Source organism: Aethalodelphis obliquidens, unplaced genomic scaffold, assembly GCF_003676395.1.
Source record: "Aethalodelphis obliquidens isolate GAN/ISIS:26980383/991018 unplaced genomic scaffold, ASM367639v1 scaffold33, whole genome shotgun sequence".
Lineage (NCBI taxonomy): Eukaryota > Metazoa > Chordata > Mammalia > Artiodactyla > Delphinidae > Aethalodelphis > Aethalodelphis obliquidens.
Genome location: NW_020837977.1, coordinates 16,547,639 through 16,570,841, shown reverse-complemented (window position 1 = coordinate 16,570,841; position 23,203 = coordinate 16,547,639). Strand labels below are relative to the sequence as shown.

The following is a 23,203-nucleotide window of genomic DNA, read 5'->3' as shown; positions in this document are numbered from 1 at the left end:
TCCACATTCCCTGTGTGAGGACTTAGTGAGAAAGAAGCCATCTACAAGCAGGAAGAGAGTTCTCACCAAGGATCGAATTGGCTGGAAACTTGATCTTGGAATTCTAGCCTCCAGAACTCTGAGATGTAAATGTCTGTAGCTTAAGACACCCAGTCTGTGGTAATTTTTTTGGCAGCTCAAGCAGACTAAGAGAAGATATGGCCGTTTTGTGTGTGTGTGTGTTGCCCTAGTGTTCACGCCGGGTGCTGGCCTCAGATGATGTCACTTGCGCAGAGCTGTGCAGTGTCTGCTACCAGAATCCCTCTTGGCCTATGAGTCCCTGGGCCTCTCTCCTCTTGTCCCTTTCATTCCCCCGCCCTTCCAAACGTGCCAGCCCTAATCCCGTCCTCCAGAATCGCCTGGGTCTCTATTTATACTCTTTACCGTCATCTGTTTCTGTCTCTGTGTTACACCTGCTTCTTTGGGGAATTATCTTTTGATTAACATGAACCCTTACCCTCCTTTTCCCTAAAAGGAGGCTCTCTTGTGATTTCAAATATCTCTGATATATGTTGTATTTGACACGGCTATTGACCCTTTCTTTTTACATTTCTGCTATAACAACCCTGTTCCTTCCCAAGGAAGTCTATTTTATCTGGATTTCTACTTGGAAACAACCTTTTAGTTACTGTCTATATTACCACTTACACTTGAGAATTTAAAGAAAGCTCTTTATTTATGCAAAACATTCTTATTCAGGCATTTCATTAACCCAAATTTAAAACAAGGTAAATTTTACTGCATGTAAGTTATAAAATAAAATTTCAAAACTCATAAAAATAAAATTTCAAAACTCATCACTGCTAGATATTTCATTGTGTATAAATGCCGACGCGTCAAAATTATTAATTACGCACGTTTGGTGCTGTGCCTTCAGTGATAACACAGCTGTTTTTCCTTATCATCAGCCAGATGGTTCCAGATTTAGTGCCCTCCTATGCCCCCAACACTGACCTATTTTTTAAGAGAGAATTTAGAATCCCTGCTGCTCAAGATAATGAGGTGGAAACGCCTCGCCTCTCAGGGTTCGAGCCTGGCCCTCCAGCAAGCCTGCCTTTGGACTCCAGCAATGACACGATAACCTCAAGGGCTACAATTTTCCACTCGGCACAGATTGTATCTGTGATTGTTACCACTGGTGAAGGCTGGTGATTAACATGCAAAGAGTAACACAAAAGTAATTGATTAAAGGAGAGTTTTTCTCAGTATAATCTAAATAAGAAGATGGTTAGACTCCTCGAGCACACAGGATATAAAACTCCCTTTGGAGTCTTGACATTGTTAGCTTTGAAGTTCCCAGAGTCTCTTTGCCATGGTATGGAGAGCAGATGCTGATTTTGATGGGGACTTGACCTCTTCCTGGGAAAACAGAAGTTAAGGGTTACCTATGTGTCATATTCTGTCCCTGTATGTTGTCTTGTGTCATCCCCATCATCCTCCCCTGCTGGGCTCACCATGCAGAGCTCTTCCATAGATCAGCCTGTGACTTTTGCCAACATGTGGTTGAATCACACCTAGGCTTCTGTCCTGACTCATCATGGAACGCTCTGTCATGAAGTTAAAACAACAAGAACAACAAAACACAGAGAATAAGAAGACCTGTGTCTTATCCCAACTCAGCTACTGACTGGCTACAGTTCTTGGGATGAATCCCTATATTTCTGTGAATCTCATTGTTTTATCATTAAAAATCGAGGGAAATAATTGTTGTGTTTCCTCAAAATGTTTTTGAAAGTATATCAAAATAAGTAAACACCATACAAGTGTCAATTTTTGTTGCTCTTACAAAGGGGATCAAGAATGGGGATCCAAGTGGTAAAGGGAGAAGAATCAGATGAAGAGGCAATTTTTCTCTCCATTTCTTAGACTTGACATTAAGAGTCCAAACAGTTGACCACACTTGCAATGCTCCATTTTCCTTCCTTCTTCCAGTTCTGACTCCCTGTACTCGATTCAAGCTCAGGACGGCACCCCTGAGCTACTGCAGTAGCACCAGCCTTTCCAGGGGATCTCCCGGGCCCTGAAATCACCAAGTTGAAAGCCTGACATTCATCATCCTCCTGACCTTCTGCTGCTTAGAAGCCTGCTCGAATTTCACTTTTCCCAGGATAATGTCCAAACCTTATCCTAAGTCATTTCATAACATCAAGCACACTGGGCTTCCCTGTGGTGCAGTGGTTAAGAATCCGCCTGCCAATGCAGGGCACACGGGTTCAAGCCCCGGTCCAGGAAGATCCCACATGCCATGGAGCAACAACTACTGAGCCTGCGTGCCACAACTACTGAAGCCCACGCGCCTAGAGCCCGTGCTCCGCAATAAGAGAAGCCACGGCAATGAGAAGTCTGGGCACCACAACGAAGGGTAGTTCCCTCTCGCAGCAACTAGAAAAAGTCCACGCACAGCAACGAAGACCCAGAGGTGAAAGGATGTAGCCGAAGTAACCTCTGATAAGATTCGGGGACTGGACATGGGGATTCAACTAGTAGGTTTCCTCTTAAAGCACGGACTTCTTCTTGGAAATTTAAGCTTCTCTTTGATTCTACTCTGGCCTAAGATTTTAGTACAGTGGGAGTCAAGTCAGTGTCTTTAAAACCAAGCAATTAAAGTTAACAGATCCATCCAAGTACTAACCAGGCCCAACCCTGCTTAGCTTCCGAGATCAGACGAGATTGCGTGCATTCAGGTTGGACATGGAAGCAACCTAAATGTCCATCGATGGAGGAGTGGATAAAGAAGATGTGGTACATAATACAATGGAATATTACTCAGCCATAAAAAAGAACGAAATAATGCCATTTGCAGCAACATGGATGGATGTAGAGATCGTCATACTGAGTGAAGTAAGTCAGACAGGGAAAGACAAATATCATATGATATCACTTATATGTGGAATTTTTAAAAAATGGTACAAATGAACCTATTTACAAAACAGAAATAGAGCCACAGATGTAGGAAACCAACTTATGCTTACCAAGAGGAAAAGGGGGTGGGGCAGGGATAAGTTGGGAGCGTGGGATTGGCATATATGCACTACTACATTTGAAATAGATAATTAATAAGAACCTACTGTATAGCACAGGGAACTCTACTCAATACTCTGTAATGAACTGTATGAGAATAGAATCTAAAACAGAGTGGATATATGTATATGTATAACTGATTCACTTTGCTGTACAGCAGAAACTAATGCAACATTGTAAATCAACTATACTGCAACAAAAATTAATTAAAAAACAAAATATAGATTAAAAAATAAATTTAACAGATCCAAATAAAAACACAGGAGTTGAATTTACCCCCAAAAGTGGCATAACTGAAAGGATTCCACTTATTTTCTGAGTATTTTGTACAGTAAAAAGAAAGAGAACATCTCAGTGATAAAGGCATAAAGTAAGTCTATTAAGGAAATAACAAGGACAACAAAATTATACATGGTAGCTAATTTTACAAAAGAACATAAGAAGATCTATGTAGAACATTAATGCTTTAATAGAGTTAAAGCACAAATATAATGAATCTTGATCTATTTAATCCCAACATATTATGGGAAAACCAATACGAAACGGAACAGAGAAGCAAGTCACTTAATAGAAGAAAAAACCCTACCAGATATTTATCAGCCTTTATTATAAACTGGGGATGAAACCCAAAGACACAATTGTTTTGAATAATAAGGGGATCGTCACATCTGTTTCTTTAATATTGCAGCACTGCACAATATTTTATAAATTTAATAATTTATGCATTGTAAACGTATAATAATATACATTTCATTTAAAAAATTATATTAACTCAAATCAATTTGGCCTAAAATGTCTTAGTTTCTATTAAATTAGAAAGAAAATAAAATATTAATGAGAAGAAATTTATGGTGCTGCACACCAAGGATATGAATTCCTGCGGTAAAAGATGAGAAAGCCACTTGAAATGAAATATACACGATGACATTACGGCCTTAGGTTAAAATCTAGCTCCTCCCATTATTCTGTTGTGTTCTGTGTCCCATGTGTATCATGGCCTGTGTAACAGAATTTGTTTCATTTAATATAGTAGCGTCCTTTGGCGTATTACTAGAAAACCCTCAATATCAAAAGAGCTTAAATGTGAATTCAACTGAGTAATAATGAATAGCTGTGAGACATTTCATTTTTCTAATACAAGCGTTAGGAATCTTCCAAAAGGAATGGTTTAAAACTCTGAGTGGGTGATGAAGAATCTAGTTCCAGTTGCTTCAGGTGAAGCCAACAAGGGGCAGTGCCTACTTGGGCCCAGGTGAAGCAATGGGGGTGTGAGAGGTGAAGCAATGGGGGTGTGAGAGGTGAAGCAATGGGGGTGTGAGAGGTGAAGCAACGGGGGTGTGAGAGGCTGCATGAGTTAGTTTTCCAGACAGGACTCCTTTGCTGGTTAGAGGTGTCACTGTCCATTTCAAGCGTCATTTGAAAAGGCCCACTTTTACCAATTTTCCTATCATTACTTCAGTATTTCTGCCCAAAGGAGAAAAAGAATAGAAAAAAAAAAGAAAAGCTTGAAGAGAGGTATTTTAGATGCGTAAACCTCCACGGCCTAGTGGAGATTTTTGGTAGTATCAGAAGAAATTTGTCTCTCAGCTGAAAGAAAAAAATACAGTTTGATTAGGAAAAAAAAAAAAAGGCTTATAAGGTTTTGTGCTACCTCAGAATGTCAGGAACAGGGATAGAAGTGTGGTGGAGAGAATCAAACCGTTTTCTTACTGGGATACTAGCCCCGTGATTTGGGTAAACTACTTGACCCGACGTGTGGTATTCTCTTTCTCTCTCTCTCTCTCTCTCTCTCTGTCTCTCTCTCTCCCTCACATCTCTCTCTTGCCCTAAAAGACAAGAAAGTGTGGAGAGCTGCAGAGCTGTCCACGGAGAGATGGAGTCCTTTCAGAGATGCAGGCAAATTTTCCTTCAATTTTACTATCCCTGGAATTTCTGTATTTATCTTTTTAAAACAGGGGTCTTCAAGCTTTGTGCTCTAAGGGACACACGGGGAGTCTGTTACGATGCAGATCCCCAGACCCTACTCTCTCGGGGCTTCTGCATGAAAGATCACCTAGGGTTTGTCCTAGAATCTAGAACTCTGGGTGGTCATATATACCTGTCCTGGATCTGAAATGCTGCTCACACTTCAGTCCTCACTATACTTCCTCAGGCTCGCCCTGAGCCCTAGTACCAGGGTGCAAAGTGGAAAAGTAGAGGGAAATAGATTATCTGAGAAGATAATGAGAGGATTGTTCGGATCTCCAATTTCTAGGCTCAAATAAATTATGTGGAGGATATTGTAAGAGATGGCAGCTGTGACATCAGAGTCACCCTGGGGAATTATTTGAAAAGATGAATCCTTGGGGAGATTCCAGGACTGGAAGAAAGCACCTGTCTCCATTTTTAAGGGGAAAAGCATAGAAATGGAAAGGATGGGTGATGACTTTAGCATACAACGTTTCAAATGATAATCAAACAAAACTGTTGTGAGCAGTTAAAGAGAATGTGGAATCAACAGGAATTCATTAAAAAAATTATGCCAAATAATCAATTCCTTTTTCTTTTCTAAGTAAAAAGAAGGAGGTGGGGAGTAACTTCTATTTCTGGCAATATGGCAGAGTAGATGGACAGAAAAACTCTTCCTAGGATAAAATGCCTCAAAATGCTTAATTTAATTAAAATTTTAAAAATATTATCTTTTTAAAACTTGGTAGAGCTGAGGGTAAAGGAAGGCAAACAATATAAACCAGAGGCAGGATTGCACATGGCTGGGGAGGGCGGGAACTGTGTTCGTCTGAGGACATCTGCCTGAGTTTGGTGGCCCAACCTGGTCTGTAAGAAGCATCCGTGGGTGGGCACCCAGGCAAAGCCCAGGACGTCTGATCAGATCTACCACGTGCTGCCTCGGGACTCTGGGGAGAGATGGGGAAGTCTTTGAATCACAAGCCAGCAGGTGCACAGTTTGCAACCAGAATCCCAACTGCCTGTGTAACCCGAAAGTCCCCAAACTGAAAATCGAATGTAAAGTGGCCCCAGGTTGGTAGTGGCCCCACGTGCTGGCAGAACACATTTCTCACTGGGAGCAATTCTAAACATAAAAGCACAGGAATGCTCAAAGATGGCGATCTAAGAGCACTTAGAAAATGCAACATTGAAAAAGATACCGTTTAAAACAGGGGTCCCCAACCCCGGCCGTGGACCAGGCTGCACAGCAGGAGGTGAGCAGCAGGTGAGCAAACAAAGCTTCATTTGCAGCTCCCCGTCATTCGCGGCTCCCCGTCATCCGCGGCTCCCCGTCACCCGCGGCTCCCCGTCATCCGCGGCTCCCCGTCACCCGCGGCTCCCCGTCATCCGCGGCTCCCCGTCACCCGCGACTCCCCGTCACCCGCATAACCACCTGAACCACCCCCCACCCCCAGCCCCATCCGCTGAAAAATTGTCTTCCACAAAACCGGTCCCTGGTGCCAAAAAGTTGGGGACTGCTGGCTTAAAGATCATCAAAAGATTCATATCTGGGAATAAATCCAGCAAAAGATGTTCAAGTCCTTTATGAAAATAAAGTATATACCTTTCTTGAAAGACATTTGAAGACATTTCATTGTCACTGATGGGAAGACTCAATATTGTAAAGATGTTAATTCTCCCCAAAATGAAAAACTGAATCAAGGAACTTTCCAAGCTTAATCTCAGTAGGATTTTGCATGAAACTTGATAAGTTGATTCTATTTTATGGAAAAGCAGGGACCCCAAATAGCCAACCTATTCTTTCATGGGAAATATGAGGTGGTCGCAGGGGTAGAAAGATTTGGCCTTCTAGAAATCAATAGCTAGTAATCAAGATAGTGCGATGCTGGTGCATTGATATATAAAGCCAACAGAAGAGAATAGAAAGGCCAGAAATAGATGTGCACATATGTTGAACTTTGATATCTGCAGAGCTGTTGTCACAGTTAAGAAAGGAAATAATATTCATTAAATGGTACTGAGGCACTTGGTTATCTATTAAGAGAAAAATTTAAGAGAATCTCCGTATAACCTAGATCTTAGAGGTTTTTAAGAACCTCTTAAAGGAATTAAGATGTGAATTAATTAAATCTTAATTAAATGTGAATCTTTTATTAAGATTTAACTGTGATTTAAGAATTCTTAAGATTTAAGAATTAAATATCTTAATTAAATGTGAATTAAGGTCTCTGTTTATTTAAAAAGACACGGCAACAAGAACGGCACACGGCAACAAGGCACAAACGGGAGAAAAAGTGGTATTTTTAAGACTTACGATTGTCAGAAGATCGATGTCCAGAATGCATGAACTCTAAAAATTAATAAGGAAACAATAAACAACCCAACTGAAAACTTAGAAAAGCACATTAACAGGCACTTCCCAAAATGTTCATCAACAAAATCTCAGTCTCATTAGGAACCAAATTAAAACCACCCTGAAATACCGTTATACTTCAGCCACACGGCATAAATTTAAAACAACAAAGTTTGGCTAGGTCGTCGGGTAACAGGAACTTATAAGCGCTGCTATCAGAGTGTAAATTGATGCAATCATTTTGAAAATCCTCTGATATGACTTAGTAAATTTGAACATGAAAACATGCGATGATCAGCAACTCTACCCCCAGTTACGTTCCTTAAAGAAACCCTTGCACTTGTCTAACACATATGGAAGAATGGTCCTAGTATTAGGCATCACTGCAAGAAACTGGATGCAAGGAAAAAGTTATATTAATATAAAAAAATTGAATGTGATAATGAACCAGATGTAGACATAAACGTCCATGTGATGGATCTAAAAATATTATGCTGAGGAAAAAAGAGTAATTCACATAAAAACACGTAGGGTATTAAGATCCCATTTATATAAATTTTCAAAAAATCCAACTATTGTCTCTAATGCATATATACATATACGTATGTGGTAAAAATGTAAAACAAGGAAAGTTAATGATAAACAAAATTTGGGACAGCAATTACTTTTGAGAAAAGTTGGGAAATAATTATAAAACAGTGCTCAAGAAACATTATTATAAAGTACTGGCACTGTTCTGTTTATTAAATTTGGGGGTAGATATATGTGTCCTTTATTACTGTCTTTCAAACAGTACCTATATGTTAGAATATCTCACATGTGATATTGTGAGATAATAAGAAATATGTATTTCAGTCTTCATCCCCACCTCCTGGCCAGAGCTCCTAAAACACTTGTCGTTTCCTAAGTGGTAACAGAGACAGGAACATCTTTTCTTTTGATTTTGGTTTTCGTCCCCAGTTTCTGAAATAGTTCAGGAATAGGGCAATGACGTTGACAAACATCTTATGTTATCCACAGCAAGCCCCTTCAACCGCACCTGAATTTATGTTAATAAACTTGTGCAAAGCCCCTAAGGATGGAAGCTGGTTGCCAAGGGAACCAACCTCAGGATTAGGGCGTTGGAACTTTCAACCCCACCCCTCCTCCACTTCCTCTGAGGAGGGGAGAGGGGCTGGAGATCGACCTCAATCCCCATTGGCCAATGACTTAATCAATCATGTCTGCGTAATGGAACCTCCATAAAAACTCTCATGGAAGGGGTCCAGGGAGCTTCCAGGTTGGCAAACAAGAATGCATCTCTGTGCCGGGAGGGTGGTGAAGCTGGATAGAGCCTCTGACCCTGGCACCAAATTACATCTCACAGACAGAGTTTTGGGTGACGTAGAAAAGAATAGCTTTATTGCTTTGCCAGGCAAAGGGGGCCACAGCAGACTAGTGCCCTCAAAACTGTGTGTCCCAACCCGGGGGGAGCCCTCAGGTGCTCAGCATTGTTTCTCCAAACGCCCGTACCACACCAGGGTAGCTAGACCCTCGGAACGTAAGACTCAGTGGCATCCAATCTGAAGCCAGCCCTCACCCTCAAAGCCTTAAGCCCTGATCCTGAACCAGGACCTTCTCCTCTGCTCTCTTGGTGTCTATTACTACAGGGCCTTCCTGGTGACCCCAGTATGGTTGCCTGACTTCAGATCTCAGGGAACAGCAGGTAGGGTACAGGTCCCTTCCTTTTCAGAAAGCACTTCCTTCCCTTTGCATCGCACGGAATGTTATCATCTGGGGCATCTTCTTCCAGAGATCCAAAGGCTTCCATTTTGTCTTTCCCCCGGGCCAGGAGGCCTCTTCACCCTACAGTTCCATATCCTAGGGGTTCCAAGAAGCAGTTCTTCAGGCAACATAGTCATCACCCTTGACATGATGTTCAGACCCTGCCTGGTCTGGAGCATAACTCCTGGTCCAGGTGCCCCAGGTAGTATCCACCTTGCTTTTGGTAGACAGCTCGGTGTGGCCACAACCCAAATGAACTAGAGCCTTTTAGAGTGACACTGCTCTTGCGTTAACACCAATGGCTGCTCTGAAGAGAAACTCCATATACTCAACTCCAAAAGCATTGAAGAGTCAAGCAGGAGGTGACTGCAGCTCTCTTGAGCAGTGTTACTTCTCACAGCATTCCACACAACTCTGAAAATTTGTTTTTTTTTTTTTCTCCAAATCTTCTCATTTTATTTTCTTCGAGTTTAATTTTGAAAATTCCATCCTACAGAAATTTCAGCATGATGTAAACTAAGATACCCATCATCTAGATTCGCTAATATCTCTTTGTCTCCCTGATCATTTGCTCCAGACATTGCAATAGTTCATATCTAAATACTTCAGCCTGTATCCTAAGAACAAGGATATCTTCCTATGTAACAGCAGAAAACTTGTCTCCCTCAGGAAATTAACATTGATACATTTGAAGTCAGGGAACCACACGGGGGTCACCAGGAAGGCCCTGTAGTAATAGACACATTAATACATTTTACAGCTGTGCTGGTATATATGCTAATATAATCAGTCTGTGTTTATTAGTGTGTATTACAGTAATTACTTTTCTATTTATTTTTCTCTTCTGATTTAAAGGAAATTAGAATTACAGCATTCGGTGAGCCCATAAGCGTACACAGGCCTGACGCTCTCTTTCTCCCTCTCCCCAAGTGTGTTCTTCCCCTCTCGTCGCATCTCCAGGTCTACCAGCTCTCCGCTTGAATCCCCTCCCCTCCCTGGATGGCTCTCCATGCATCTCCCCGGCCTCTAATATCTTCTTGCAATAGAGACCCTCCTCCTCAGAAAGGGGCCATGGGATGGAGCCTGGAGTTTTCTCTGCCGTGACTTTATCATCTGAAATATGACCCCACAGTCTCTGACATAGTTTTCTTGCTATCGTCCTTTTCTGTAAATTTCATTTTAACATTGAAGAGTTCATAAGAGGAAGTCAGCTTACTCACAGCAGAAGAGTCCGTTTTGCCGCATAGAATACTTCAGTTGAGGCTGCGAATCTGCAAACTATGCTAATTGAGTACTGAGTTTGTTGACTGACCTTGTGAGTGTTCCTTCTTTGCAATGTATAGATGCCCAAGAATATTCTGGGTTTTTGTTGTTTGTTTGTTTGTTTGGCACACGGCTTGCGGGATCTTAGTTCCCCAACCAGGGATTGAACCCGGGCCAAGGCAGTGAAAGCGCAGAGTCCTAGCCACTGGACCGCCAGGGAATTCCCTCAAGATGATTCTTTCATTTGTTTGTTTGTTTATTTATTTATTTATGGCTGCATTGGGTCTTCATTGCAGTGCACGGGCTTCTCATTGCGGTGGCTTCTCTTGTTGCGGAGCATGGGCTCTAGCCGCGCAGACTTCAGTAGCTGCGGCTCGTGGGCTCAGTAGCTGTGGCTCGCGGGCTCTAGAGCACAGGCTCAGTAGTTGTGGCGCACGGGCTTAGTTGCTCCGCGGCATGTGGGATCTTCCTGGACCAGGGCTCGAACCCGTGTCCCCTGCATTGGCAGGCGGATTCTTAACCACTGCGCCACCAGGGAAGTCCCTCAAGATGATTCTTTACTGACATCCAGGGACAGCTGGGGTGTCTTCCAAACTCATCTGAGCTGCCATTTGTTTAGCCCATATTATGTCCCAGGCCCCCTGCAAAGCACTGTACATCATTTCTTTTAATCTCCACAAAAGTTCCTATCAGAGGGGTACTGTTGGCCCCACTGTACAGATAGAGCGGCTGAGGCTTTCAGATTTAAGTGACTTGCCCAAGCTCTGCTGTCATAAGAGGTGGGCAGGATTCAGACAAAACCCCTCCCACTCCCATGCTCCAGGGTGGTCTTTCCTCTCGCCTGTGGGTTTGGAGATGAGATAGTAGATGAGGGAACAGGGCAGGGAAACCGGAGGCTCTGCTGGGGGCTCCCTCCCCTCCTGCAGAGGGAAGCACAGTGGAGCCTGTACTTTAATCCATTTCTTCATTTCAGGTGCTTCATATATATAAGCAAAAGCAAAAAAGCTTTTGCTCAGCCTAATTGTACCTAAACACAATCATTGCGCACTTCATCTTAGGCTCTCTGCCTGGGAAACGGTGTGTTCTGACTCACATAACAGACATCTACAGAGCAGGTTTTGAGGACCTAATGAATGTCTCTGATTGTCAGCACTAAATATAATCTTTTAGAATGTGGCAACATTCTAAAGTTCAAGTTATAAAATGAAAACCTCTTAGATGGGGGGAAAAAAAGAAAAAAGCCTGAAATACAAACAAACCTATGTCCTTTCAATTATTAAAAAACAGCAGCAACAACAACTCACTTCAAATTTTTCCCGTGTGTAGTTGAACCCTTCAGCCATTATTTGACAAACTAGTGTTTTTTTGGAGAACAGATATATTTCTGGATTTGCGGGACTATGTTTGTCAAATTCCCTGTTACCTGTGGAATAAAAGCTAAGGATACGATGCTTCACTTCTCAATAAAAAGGACAGCAAGGGGGCTGATTCTTTATTAGGCATGTGTCCAGGAGCGCTTAGGAAACAGAAATAAGGCAGAGAGCATTTCCCTGAGGAACGCAGCTCTGGACAGCCACACAGCTGCAAGTAATAAAAGCAGCGGCTATAGGGGCTCGCAGCCCGCGGTGTCTGGGGAGAGGCTGTGACTGAGTCCCCTCTCACCGATGGATCACTCGGCCCACTGGGGACCCCTGTGTGTGCACCACGGCTCCCATGCTCACTTCAGGGCACTGTGCGCTCTGTCCAGTGGACGGGGTTGAGTCTTAGGCCTCTTAAACTAAGTTCGCGTGTGACCCAAAGTCTGAAAAAAATATACATGATCCAAACCGATATAAAGAAATGAATAAACAAATAAATGGGAGAGAGGAGACAGCTCTTCCTTATAGAAAAATTCCAAATACCACTCCCCCCTCCAGGAGGTGGGGCTTCATCCTCTCCCTCCCTACTCCTGCGGGACCACTAGACATCATACCCTGTTTCCAGATAATAGAGTAGTGAAGGGCAAAAGAGTAACTTTGCAGTAAGAGAACTGCAACCACCCAGCCAAGTGAGGAAGGGTCCCATCACCAGAGATGCCACCTGGATGTCATGTACCTCCTGGTAAAAGTGACAAGAATGGGACTTCACCTCTTCGGTATCTGTTCCAAAACCCATAATCCCATTCTCACCATGAAGAAAACATAAGATGAACCAGATCGGATCCACGCTCATCCCCCTCACGGCGGTCGAGGTCATGAAAGACTGAGAAAATGTCACAGCCCAGCAAAAACTAAGCAGATGTGTGAACAAACTGTGGTGTTGTCCCCCAAGTGGGATCCTGGAAAATCGGGTGAAATCCTGCGGTTTACTTAATACCGAAGTTCCAATATCAGGTTCTTAGTTTTGTGAAAGTACCATGGCAGCGCTAGATGTTGACAGAGGGAGAAAAACCAGGTGAGGGGGACACAGAAAGTCTGTACTATCTTTGCAACCTTTCTGCAAATCCAAAATTATTCCAAGATAAAGTTGTTTAAAAAAATTGTTTGTTCACTTCAGCAGCACATATACTAACATTGGAACGATACAAAGAAGCTTATCATGGCCCCTGCGCAAGGATGACTCATAAATTCATGAAGCAGTCCATATTTTTAACCCCCGCCCAAAAAAAAGAAAAAAACTTTTGCTCCCTAGGAAAAGAGTAGGTAATTAGAGCTATATTTTTTGGTATATTCAGTGATCTAATTCAAAATTAGATTCCCCTTCTCCATACTTGACTCGTTTTGCAACATGGCATTTTGATGTCTAGAGTTTTTGTTCTCTGTATGCCTTTTAAAGTCAAAATGCTTGTTCAAGCAAATAGCTGTTGATAATCTTCAAGCAGCTAAGGAACGCCCAGGCATGAGACTGGAGGGCAAACCTAAGGAGCTGATGCAACTTTTGATTTTAAAACATGTTCATGCATTCTAGTTATGAATAGCTCTCTCCCCAGGGCGACAGCACTGCTGATAAAGGCTAGTGGTCACAAGACAAGAGCAGAACCAGTTCTGTCCAGAGGACTCCCGCCATCCTTCCAGAGACCCTCACAGGACAAAAGGAGGCTGGAATGACAGAAGGAAGGAGGGATGGCAAACTGGGGTGCTCCAGCAAGGATCTCAGTCCCATCCTGATATGCCTCCCAGCTCACCTTCGCCAATGTCTTGACTCTAATTCCCTGGAGATCCGTGTCCACCATGCAGATGGCCCAGCCTCTTCCCTTGAGAGCCGCTACTGATGTCCTAGAGGTAGAGAGAGCCAGGGGTTCAGCTTCTGCTCCCAGGGAGGCTACTGGACAAGATGTGATTCTGCGGCTGGAATTAGAGGGACTTTTTCTCCAGAAACAACTGCAAATTTAGCTTCTTGGGCACCTTAACATAGCATTACACACTCTCACACATGAACTAAGTAATCTATGTGGGTTTAGGAAAATAAGCACCATTTGATTGTGCAATTTCTCTCTGCAAGTGCATCTCAAATTCTGAACCATCAATTTATGACAGGTGATTTGGAACATTTAGAAGTTGGGAATTGCTTGATCAAATGAAATTACGGGCCTGAAACACTGAAAGGTGAAAGACATAGGCCTTGATAGGAAAATTAAAAATAACTCAGTTTCATAGAGGGAGGATTTAAGACGAAAAGAGAAAGGAAAATTGAATCAAAATTGGGAGATCCTCGTGAGATTAGCTCTTTGTAATGGTAAATTCTGCAGCAATGCCAGGCAGTGGTTGAGTTTCATGACATTTCAAGGTAAAGAAGTTATTGCGCAGAGCATGTATTTTTCATAATACAGGACCAAGACATGAAATAAATGGGCACTTTCTTATCATGGTGCCCTCTTTCAAAATGCAAACGTCTATCTTCATTTTCCCTCACGCTTTGCAAAAATGCATTTACATTTTTCATGAAAATTGAATAGGTATAAGATAAATATCTTCCTAGGGTGAAAGTAGAAGAATTTGAATTGCATTGAGTTTTTTCTATAGACAACTCCTGTAAGATAGAGCGTCACATTCACAATCCAATTGCCTTCATATATATTTGGGAGTGTTAACAATCTCTACTTCACTTTGCCACAAGAAAGCAACTCACAACTTGGGAAACTTTCTTCATCCACCAGGTAACTCCTTCTAAATACATATTGAGTTTTATGCTTCTGAAGTCTTCTTAATGTCATCAACTGATCAGTACTCTCTGATAAGCTATAGGATAAAAATATATCAGTGTGTTACCCAGAGGGGAAATTAAAGGGCAACCTTGATTTCCTGCAAAGAAAATAGATAACAGCTATTATCTAGGGGCTAGGACCTACGTCAGAAAGCCCCCCTTCTCACCACTTCTGTTTCAGAGCTGCTTTGCAGTTGGGCAATGATTAAAAAATGGAGAGCCGGGAGGAAGCTGATCTTCTGATCTGTCATTTCCCCCGAGGTGCAATCACTGCCTTCTGTACTGGAAAATCATTGTGTTTGCTTTGCTGCCCACAGGCTATCAGAAGGTCTATAAAGCAGTTATCCCACCGGTGCACCATGGCTGGACCAACATACATAAGAGAGAAAACCTTGCATCTTCTTTTCGCATACAGGAAGAAACAAAATTCTCAAAAATCTTAAATAAATCTCAGATGCGCACTTTAATGTGAGTTTCTTATAGTATCATCTCCAATAGGATTAGGAAATCGGGTGAAAAAAGTCCCTCGTATGTGTCTCTGCCCAGAGTCTTCTGATCTACCAGGTAAGCTGTGGACCAATGGATTCTCCTGGTATAGGAGTTCCCTTAGCTACTGCTCAGCAAGGCTTTCAGATCGAGGGAGAAGGAATCAAGTCAGAAGCTCTTTGGATAGAAGAATCTAATCAGAATGTTCTGACATCATGATGCCTGCTGACAAGCATTTGGGGATTGAAATGCCTCAGAATCAGCTCACAATCAAGCTTTTTCAAAATTTTGTATAATCCAAGCTCTCCCCACAATCAACAGATATCCAGTTCCCTCTCCTATTTCTTACGAGACCACAAACAATCCGCTTCATACAATCGCAACACAGACTACTGACAGGAAAATACACGGAGAGGACATTTTTGACCTTTACACTGGTGTTTAGTCTGGGGATTGTTTCTTCCTCTGGGGACACTGGATATATGATCATATGCATATAATTATTATGTCATTTCTCAGCGTCAAGGATTCTGGGAATCCTCTGTCAAATTGTGTGTAAATAAAAGTCTTTCTACACACAAGGTCCAATCATTCACCAGATTTTCAAAGGGTCCTTTTATCAAAGATCAAGGATTATTATTATTATAAGGCACACCTCTAATAGTAATCTCTTTTGTGTTTATGTAATGTTTGGGACACACATGCACACACACACGTACATATCTTCGGAGGACACGTTAGCACACATATGCCTTAAGTTTAACTGTCAAAGAAAACTGCACAGGTTCAGTTCTCCAGTACTGGTTTCATTGCTGGTAATTCTCTTATTTTCCCCTCTGAAACTTTAGATTTCAAAGAGACACATGCAGGGTAAAGCAGGCAAGAGCCCTCAGGTGTTTGCAATCAGCTAGCTCCCTGGGAAATCTGGGGCGCAGTGCCTGCACTGGGAAGTTGTGGGGATCAGAAGGTAATACCCTAGGCCGGGCTGAGACCGTCTGATCAGGAAGAGCAGGAGGCGGGGAGACGGACAGTTACTGACATGGGAGCGGTGACTTTGGTCACGAAATGCAGCTTGGTCTCCTTCTGTGGCCACTGGCAAGAGTCCCAGCTCTGCCTGTCCTGTTAAGGATGTTGCCTGTCTTTCGATAAATCCACGTGAACCCCAGCAGGCCCTCACTGGGTGTCTCGAGAGAGTACATTCTTTGTGGCTCAGAGAGCAAGCCTTCTTACACCACCTCTAAACTACGTGCGCGACAGTAGAAGTCATTGACGGGGCATCGACAAGAAGACAAAACATAACTGAATAAAAAGTATTATTTTACAGGTATTACTGACTTGACACAAACACATTTTACCGGACCTTGCCTATTTTTCTTAGTCTACGATTCCTTGTCTTAGTTGCATTTATGGGAATGAGCATTTTCTGCAAAGAATTGAGGAGACGCTTACTACATGTATATAAAATGGAATAACAGTAAAATTCACATGTAAACAAATTCAAAATCAGGCCACATAAGTACATAAAAATATCGAACTGATCTGTGATGATTTTATCAAACCTTCAAAACTAAACTTACATGAATTTGGATATTCACGATTGAAGCCAACTGTACATGGCATATACAGATATAATTAGTGCCACTTAAAAGAACACACTTCCAGTGTATAGACTCCAGTGTAGCAATCATCCTTTTTCTAAAACATGCTTCAACCTCATTTTTCAGCTTGCTGCAAACTTCCTTAATTTACCTGTGCATTATTCGTAAGTTACATTCAGGATCATTGATCCAAAGCCTACCCTAAAAGGACGTCGTCATAAGGAATTAATAATTGAAATGATTTTGAGTACATCACACATAATGTTGAGGTCAATTATTTTTGTGCAGAAGGGCATTGTAGTCAAAATATCTTTGAGGAAAAAAGGTCTTTGTCCAATACTAAACACATAAGAGCCACTCTGATTATGTTTAATATTTTGGCGTAGTGTCAAATTCCTGTGGTATTAAACATTACAGTGGGAAAGTCTTTTGTCAAAGTGGTTTCTGAAACAACTAAAGCTGACACACAACAGACATGCATATACTGCTGTAACTTGCTGTGGAGAACGAGTCTTCTCCATTCAGGAAGGAAGAAAATGAGCTCTGTCCCAGCTCAACTCCCTGGGACAGACCCGTAAAAGGGCCAAGGGATACGACCACAGGACAGACCCGTAAAAGGGCCAAGGGATACGACCACAGGACACTTGGTACTCAAAGGATGCTGCAAAATCAAGTGTGATGTAGGGAACTGTGGGCCCCAGGAGATGGAAATCTTGTGTGGCACCCCAGCAGCAGAAAATCCTGCTGGCAGCACTCAAGCATCACCTAGTAACCCATTGATTGAGCCATGCACTCATTCATTCAGCAGATGTCATTGGGAAGCCTACCATTTGCCAGACTTTCTGCCGGGTGCTGGGAAACACTGCCTGGGGGATAGAACCATACTGTCCTAGGAAGATTTCAGTCTAGTGGGAGAGAAAATGAGCCGTTATAACTTAGTGTGATGAGCACTATAATAAATAAATTGGTTCAGATTAAGGCTCGGAGACCAAGACACAAGTCTTCTCACAAGCCCTGCCGAGCACAGATCAGGGGAGGGACCGTGTGAGAAGCCACCATGTGGAGACCTAGTCGTACTCACACTCATGTCTGATCGTCAGCGAGACCATTCTTACCTAGACTATTGGCAGCAACATAGTAGCCCCGTGATCTTAACTCTTAACTCTGAGCCCAACGAAGTCATTTTCTAAAGATACAATAAGAATAGTGATAATCACTAGTTATGGAATGCCAACCACAACGATTGTTAATTATTAAGCCCTAGTTATATATCAGGAGTTAGGTTAAATGTTCTAAAAGCACTACTTTACCTCATGGTTAGACACTATGCTAGGAATTTATCATGTATTATTTCTAAGACTTAGAACACCCTGTGATATTACTATCATTGGTCCTATTTTCTAGATGGGAAAACATAAACAGGGTTTAATAACTTGTTCAAGCTTGCACATGGCAGATCCAGGATTCGCCCTTGGGCTTACAAATCCTAAATTCGTATAAAATCCCCTCATTAGGCTGCACAGTATGTCAAATATTTCTGTTTCAAGCATGATGGCATCAGGACCTGGAGTTACAAAGGCAGCTGCAGGCAAGCATCTCTGACTAACAGTAATGTTAATGACAAAAACGATAATAATAGCAACGCTCATTTGATGGACTTGTACTAGGTACCAGTCATAGGTGATGGTAAACGTTCACATTACCTGCATCTATTCCCCTTTTCTTTCTGATAACAAAACCTCAGAACCCCTTACCTGTCTTCATTCTCTTTATTTCAGGAGGGGTACATATGCCCACTTGGATTCCTCTCCCAAACTCTGGCCATGAGCTCCTGACCCGGGCCACACAATGTGATGATTGTTCTTCAGGAGGGGTTGTCATGTGAGCAAGTTCAGGCCAGTTGAGAGTCATCCCCAGTACTTTTCCTGGTGCTACCTACAAAAATACCCATGCTAGACAGAGAAATTATCCAACCTGGAATTGCATTTCACCAACTTGAAAAATCGAAGGACTTTAAATGTGTACTGCCCGCAGATATTTTCTGAGAAAACTACTAACAGTTGTACCTCTGTGAGAAGAAAAAATAAACCAGAAAGGCAATGTGGAATAGAAGTAGAGCAATAAAACAGCATGTACAACTTTTTTAAAAAATTGAAAAGAAAGAAGGGAAAAGGGACAGGCCAGACTTGGAATCAGGAGGTTGGCTGTGTCTCTGAACCTTAGTTCTTTCATCTAGAAAAGGACAGGATTAACATCACAACCTTTTTGACAAACAATTGTAGACGGTTTTCTGGTATTGGTTTTTCATTCATTTAATGTGGTTATTTAGATTTCGTATCCTGTTTCTCCTACTTTATTTGAATATTCTCTGCGTAAGATTCTTCTTGTTCCCCCAGCCTAGCTTAGCAAGAATTCATCATCATTTGATCGTGGCTTGATGGTGATGACAAAGATATTTGTACACAGTCACAACCGTGAACACGTGCACACAGAAGTGTGGCTGTCCATCTCCTTGGCAGGGGTATCCATCCTTCCAGGGTCTATCAATCATGATTGGTTAGGTTATGCTGGGGTAGCAACCAAATTTCATCAACTTAAAACCAGCAATGTTTATTTCTCACTTGTGCTTTATGTCCATGCACAGCCCTCCCTGTAGGACCTAAGTTGCTTCCTTAGCCACTACCTTGAAAGGTATTGGTCAGAATCAGAGGAGGAAGAGAGGTATGCAATCCCACGTGCACTCACACGTCATTGGTCAGACAAGTCACATGACCACACCTAACTCCAGGGCAGGAAGGGAACCCTTCCATATGCCTCCAAGGAGAATTAGAAGTGTCTGGGGAAAGCTAATAACTACCACACAGGGCTGAGGTCATTTCTCTTGTCAAATTTTGAAGCACATTCCGAGATGATCTTGCTTAATTTTCTCCTGGACCTATGTTTTCTACAACAAAGTCTCTTATTTTCCACTTTCCACCTAGTCCACCCTGCCTAGAAACCTTTTGTTTTCATCCTAAAACAATACCAAAAGATGTCAACTCTCTTTGGCAGTCAGGAAACAGACCATCTCTACCGGATGTTGGGGCTGTCGCCAGTGAGAAAGATCCTTTTCATTGTTTCATGACTAACCTGTAAATTAGAAAACAAATGTAAATAATGTCTCAATGGAATAGTCTGCCATACTAGAGTCTCAATAACCTTTTAGACATTGCTATAAAAAATCCATAAAATGTCATGTGAAGGTTACCAGTTATCAATATCAGAACATATGAGCAAGCTTTAATTAAAAAATATTTCTCATCTTACCAGTGAAATGCAAAAATGAAATTTATATTTTAGACTTCCTTAACTCATCATGTTTTATTTCTAAGTGTTAGTTAAGATATGTATAAATATATATTGTTTATTTGTTTGTGGTTTGTTGCTTGTTAGAGATTGTCTATACTATGGATTTAGAGCCATATGAATCTGATTTTGAATCCTGGTTCTGGGCTTCCCTGGTGGCGCAGTGGTTGAGAGTCCGCCTGCCGATGCAGGGGACACGGGTTCGTGCCCCGGTCCGGGAAGATCCCACATGCCGCGGAGCGGCTGGGCCTGTGAGCCGTGGCTGCTGGGCCTGCGTGTCCGGAGCCTGTGCTCCACAGCGGGAGAGGCCACAACAGTGAGAGGCCCGCGTACCGCAAAAAAAAAAAAAAAAAATCCTGGTTCTGCTCATTTATAACAAAGTTACCTTTGTAAGTTACAAGGCCACACCGACCCTCATTTTCTTCACTTAAACAGCTGGGATAATTATACTCTCCTGGAGGGGTTGAGAGGATTAAATGAAGCAATGTTTGTGTCTAAAATGCCTGGCACAGTGTCTGGCTCAAGACGCGGTAAATACCAGGACTTCCTCTCAAACCTTCCATTTTGCTTAAGTAAGTCTGTGCTGCCCTGTTCAGATTTCATCCTGAAATAGGATAGCTAAAATGTGCCTTTCTTCTTTCAACTAATCATAGAGAATAATGAGTAATTAGGGAATGTAAGAGCAGAATAAATAAAATTCCTGAAGAGAGTTGGTTTGCAGAATGGCAGTAACTCAATCCAGAAATTAATTCTTATAAATTCCCTATGATGATTATCTCTAGAATTCTTTAACTGCGTCTCCCCAGAAATCCACACAAATGGCAACCCACAGGAAGGCCCAGCTCACGAGTCAGGGACGGGTATCACCTACTCAGATTTCCCCGTCCTTTATGTATAAGAGGTGACCGAGCACCCAGAACTCACAGGAAGAAACACCTGGTGTTTATCTCTCCGTAGCCACCGACTTCTCCTACGCCTCGTTCTTTCCTCTTTCTCACACAGTGTTCATATTCATTCATTCTTCCTCTCTCTACTTCATCTCTTTCTCTATCTCTCTGTCTCTTCTGATTACCTCCTCCTTTTCCCTTGTCTCTTATTAGATATATTTCCCAAGTTTTCTCTCCTGCCATTTATCATTTGGTAACGTGTCGGTCACTTACGCCACTTCATCACCTAATTGCCACTCTTCCCTCAATATCCCATTCATTATCTACTGGGAATGGCAGGACTTGCCTTAACAGTGAAATCCCTACAATCCCAGAATCAGCGGCCACCCTTTGTTCTCTGTGTGACCCCCTATACAGCAGCCTTAGACGGTCATCTCTGCCAGCGCCCGCGAATAGGGAGAAATCTCTTTCTTGACGGTGCTCTTCATGGCATCGTCAGGGAGCTCCGATATTTGGAAAGATCTTCCTTCTATGTGCACTAAGTTTACGTCCCTGTTATTTCTTTTGACTGGTCTCAGTGTGTTATAGTAGAGGTCACGATAGTCTTCTAAATATGTGAAAATACCAGTTATATCTCAAGCTCCTTCTGCTGTAGAAACACATTCTCAACTTTTTATGTCTCACTTTGATCCATGATTATGACCTGTAGGTATAGAAGGGATGCTCTTCCTGGGCCCTGGAACTTGGTCTAAACTTCATGCTCTGCTTCCCCAAGTCGTGGGCAGAAAGGATGTTTTACGTGCATCTGTCTTCCAGGGAACGTAAAATGGTTTCCGAATAAGATAACCCAGGCCCACTTCTCTCCGTCTGGTTCCCCAAAGACGCAGCAGCATCCTATGAAACAACGAATATACGAATGAACAATGGCCAGGCCATATATAGAAATAGAACTCTAACCCCAAATCTTTAGCAAACAGTTTAGGAAACCAACCCAATAACAAGGCCAAGGAGTCAGCCTCCTAGCCACAATTCAGACTCGTAGGAAGTCAGACCACTAGATCTAGTAACAATCCGGGAAGCCAAACAATCACCCCTATAAAACTGGCCCCCAAATGGCCAAGACTTGATTAATAATTGATACCTTTCATAATTGTTGTTCCCACTTCCAACTTGGGACCCATAGGAAAAAGCCATATATGCACCTCGAACCAATCATATAGGACGCCTCACTTCTAGTTAGCTGCCTATAACTTCCAACTGGGGCGGACCTGAAGCCTTCCTTTCTTTCCACTCCTCTGCCTGCCTTTGAGTCTCTGTGAAGAAAGAGAGGTGGTGGTTGACTCCCTTGAGAAGGCAAGCTCTGAATAAATAAGCTTTGCTTGTTCTCGGTTGGTTGGTTTTTGTTTATTTCCACAGGTAAGAGTTTAATGGAATAAAGCACTGATTTTTTCCACGGGAGAAATATAGTTTTTACATGGGGAAACACAGCAGAGAGATAAAAATAATCTTCTAATTAACACTGATGAGCGTATGAGGGTTTATCTGGAAAGGACACAAGTTCTTTAGCTGCAAGTCTGATTTTCTCTGCTTTGAGATGAATCCCCACTTAAAGTCTTTGTATTCGGTTTCCGGCATCCTTGCCTATGCCTTGAATCCCCATCTAAACTTAGGCCACGGTGAAGAGACATTCCAGAGTAAAGCAAACAAGGGACAACATTCTTCTCTGCTTCATTTTATAAAATGATTCCCTCACCCCATTTTATCCCAAAATATTACTGCTATTATGTGCCAAGAAAAATCTACATGAGTTCAATTTCCAGCTAAATGAGAAAGGACATTGTGAACTAGTTATTTAATCAGCTCTCTCCACCTTTTGGAAGGTCAGTAAAAGCTCTTTTTCTTCCTGGTAATTTCTTCTGTATAAATTTATCTTCACCAATGATGACTTGACATTACAAGTGAAAGTCAATTTTATGTTCCTCATCTGGACTCCCAGCAAGTCGAGAAAAACAGGGCAGGGTAGGTGGGACAGGGGATTAAAGACGTGGAAGAGAAAACAATTTTTAATCATTTTCAGACAAAAACCTGGATACTGTGCATGTGGGAAATAGGAGGGAATGATGCGGGGAAGTTGAGGAGAGGCTTTTTCAAGGGATGCAGAGGTGGGCAAGGTGGAGGTGAAGATGCTTGCCTTCACTCTCTGGGAAATTTATAGGACACAGAGCATCAGTGTAGGTGGATTCTAGGGACTAATGTAAAACTGGACTAATGTAATAAGCTTCCCCAACATCCGTCTGAAAACCAATAAAATAAACAAT

General features: G+C 42.3%; 1 non-coding gene across 1 annotated transcript; it reads left to right on the top strand.

Moving 5' to 3' along the window:
- The first annotated feature begins 12,911 nt into the window (after window positions 1–12,911).
- Window positions 12,912–13,016, top strand: LOC113631580 (U6 spliceosomal RNA). The gene has a single exon (XR_003437445.1). It is a non-coding gene; the product is annotated as a U6 spliceosomal RNA (small nuclear RNA).
- Window positions 13,017–23,203: the final 10,187 nt, after the last annotated feature.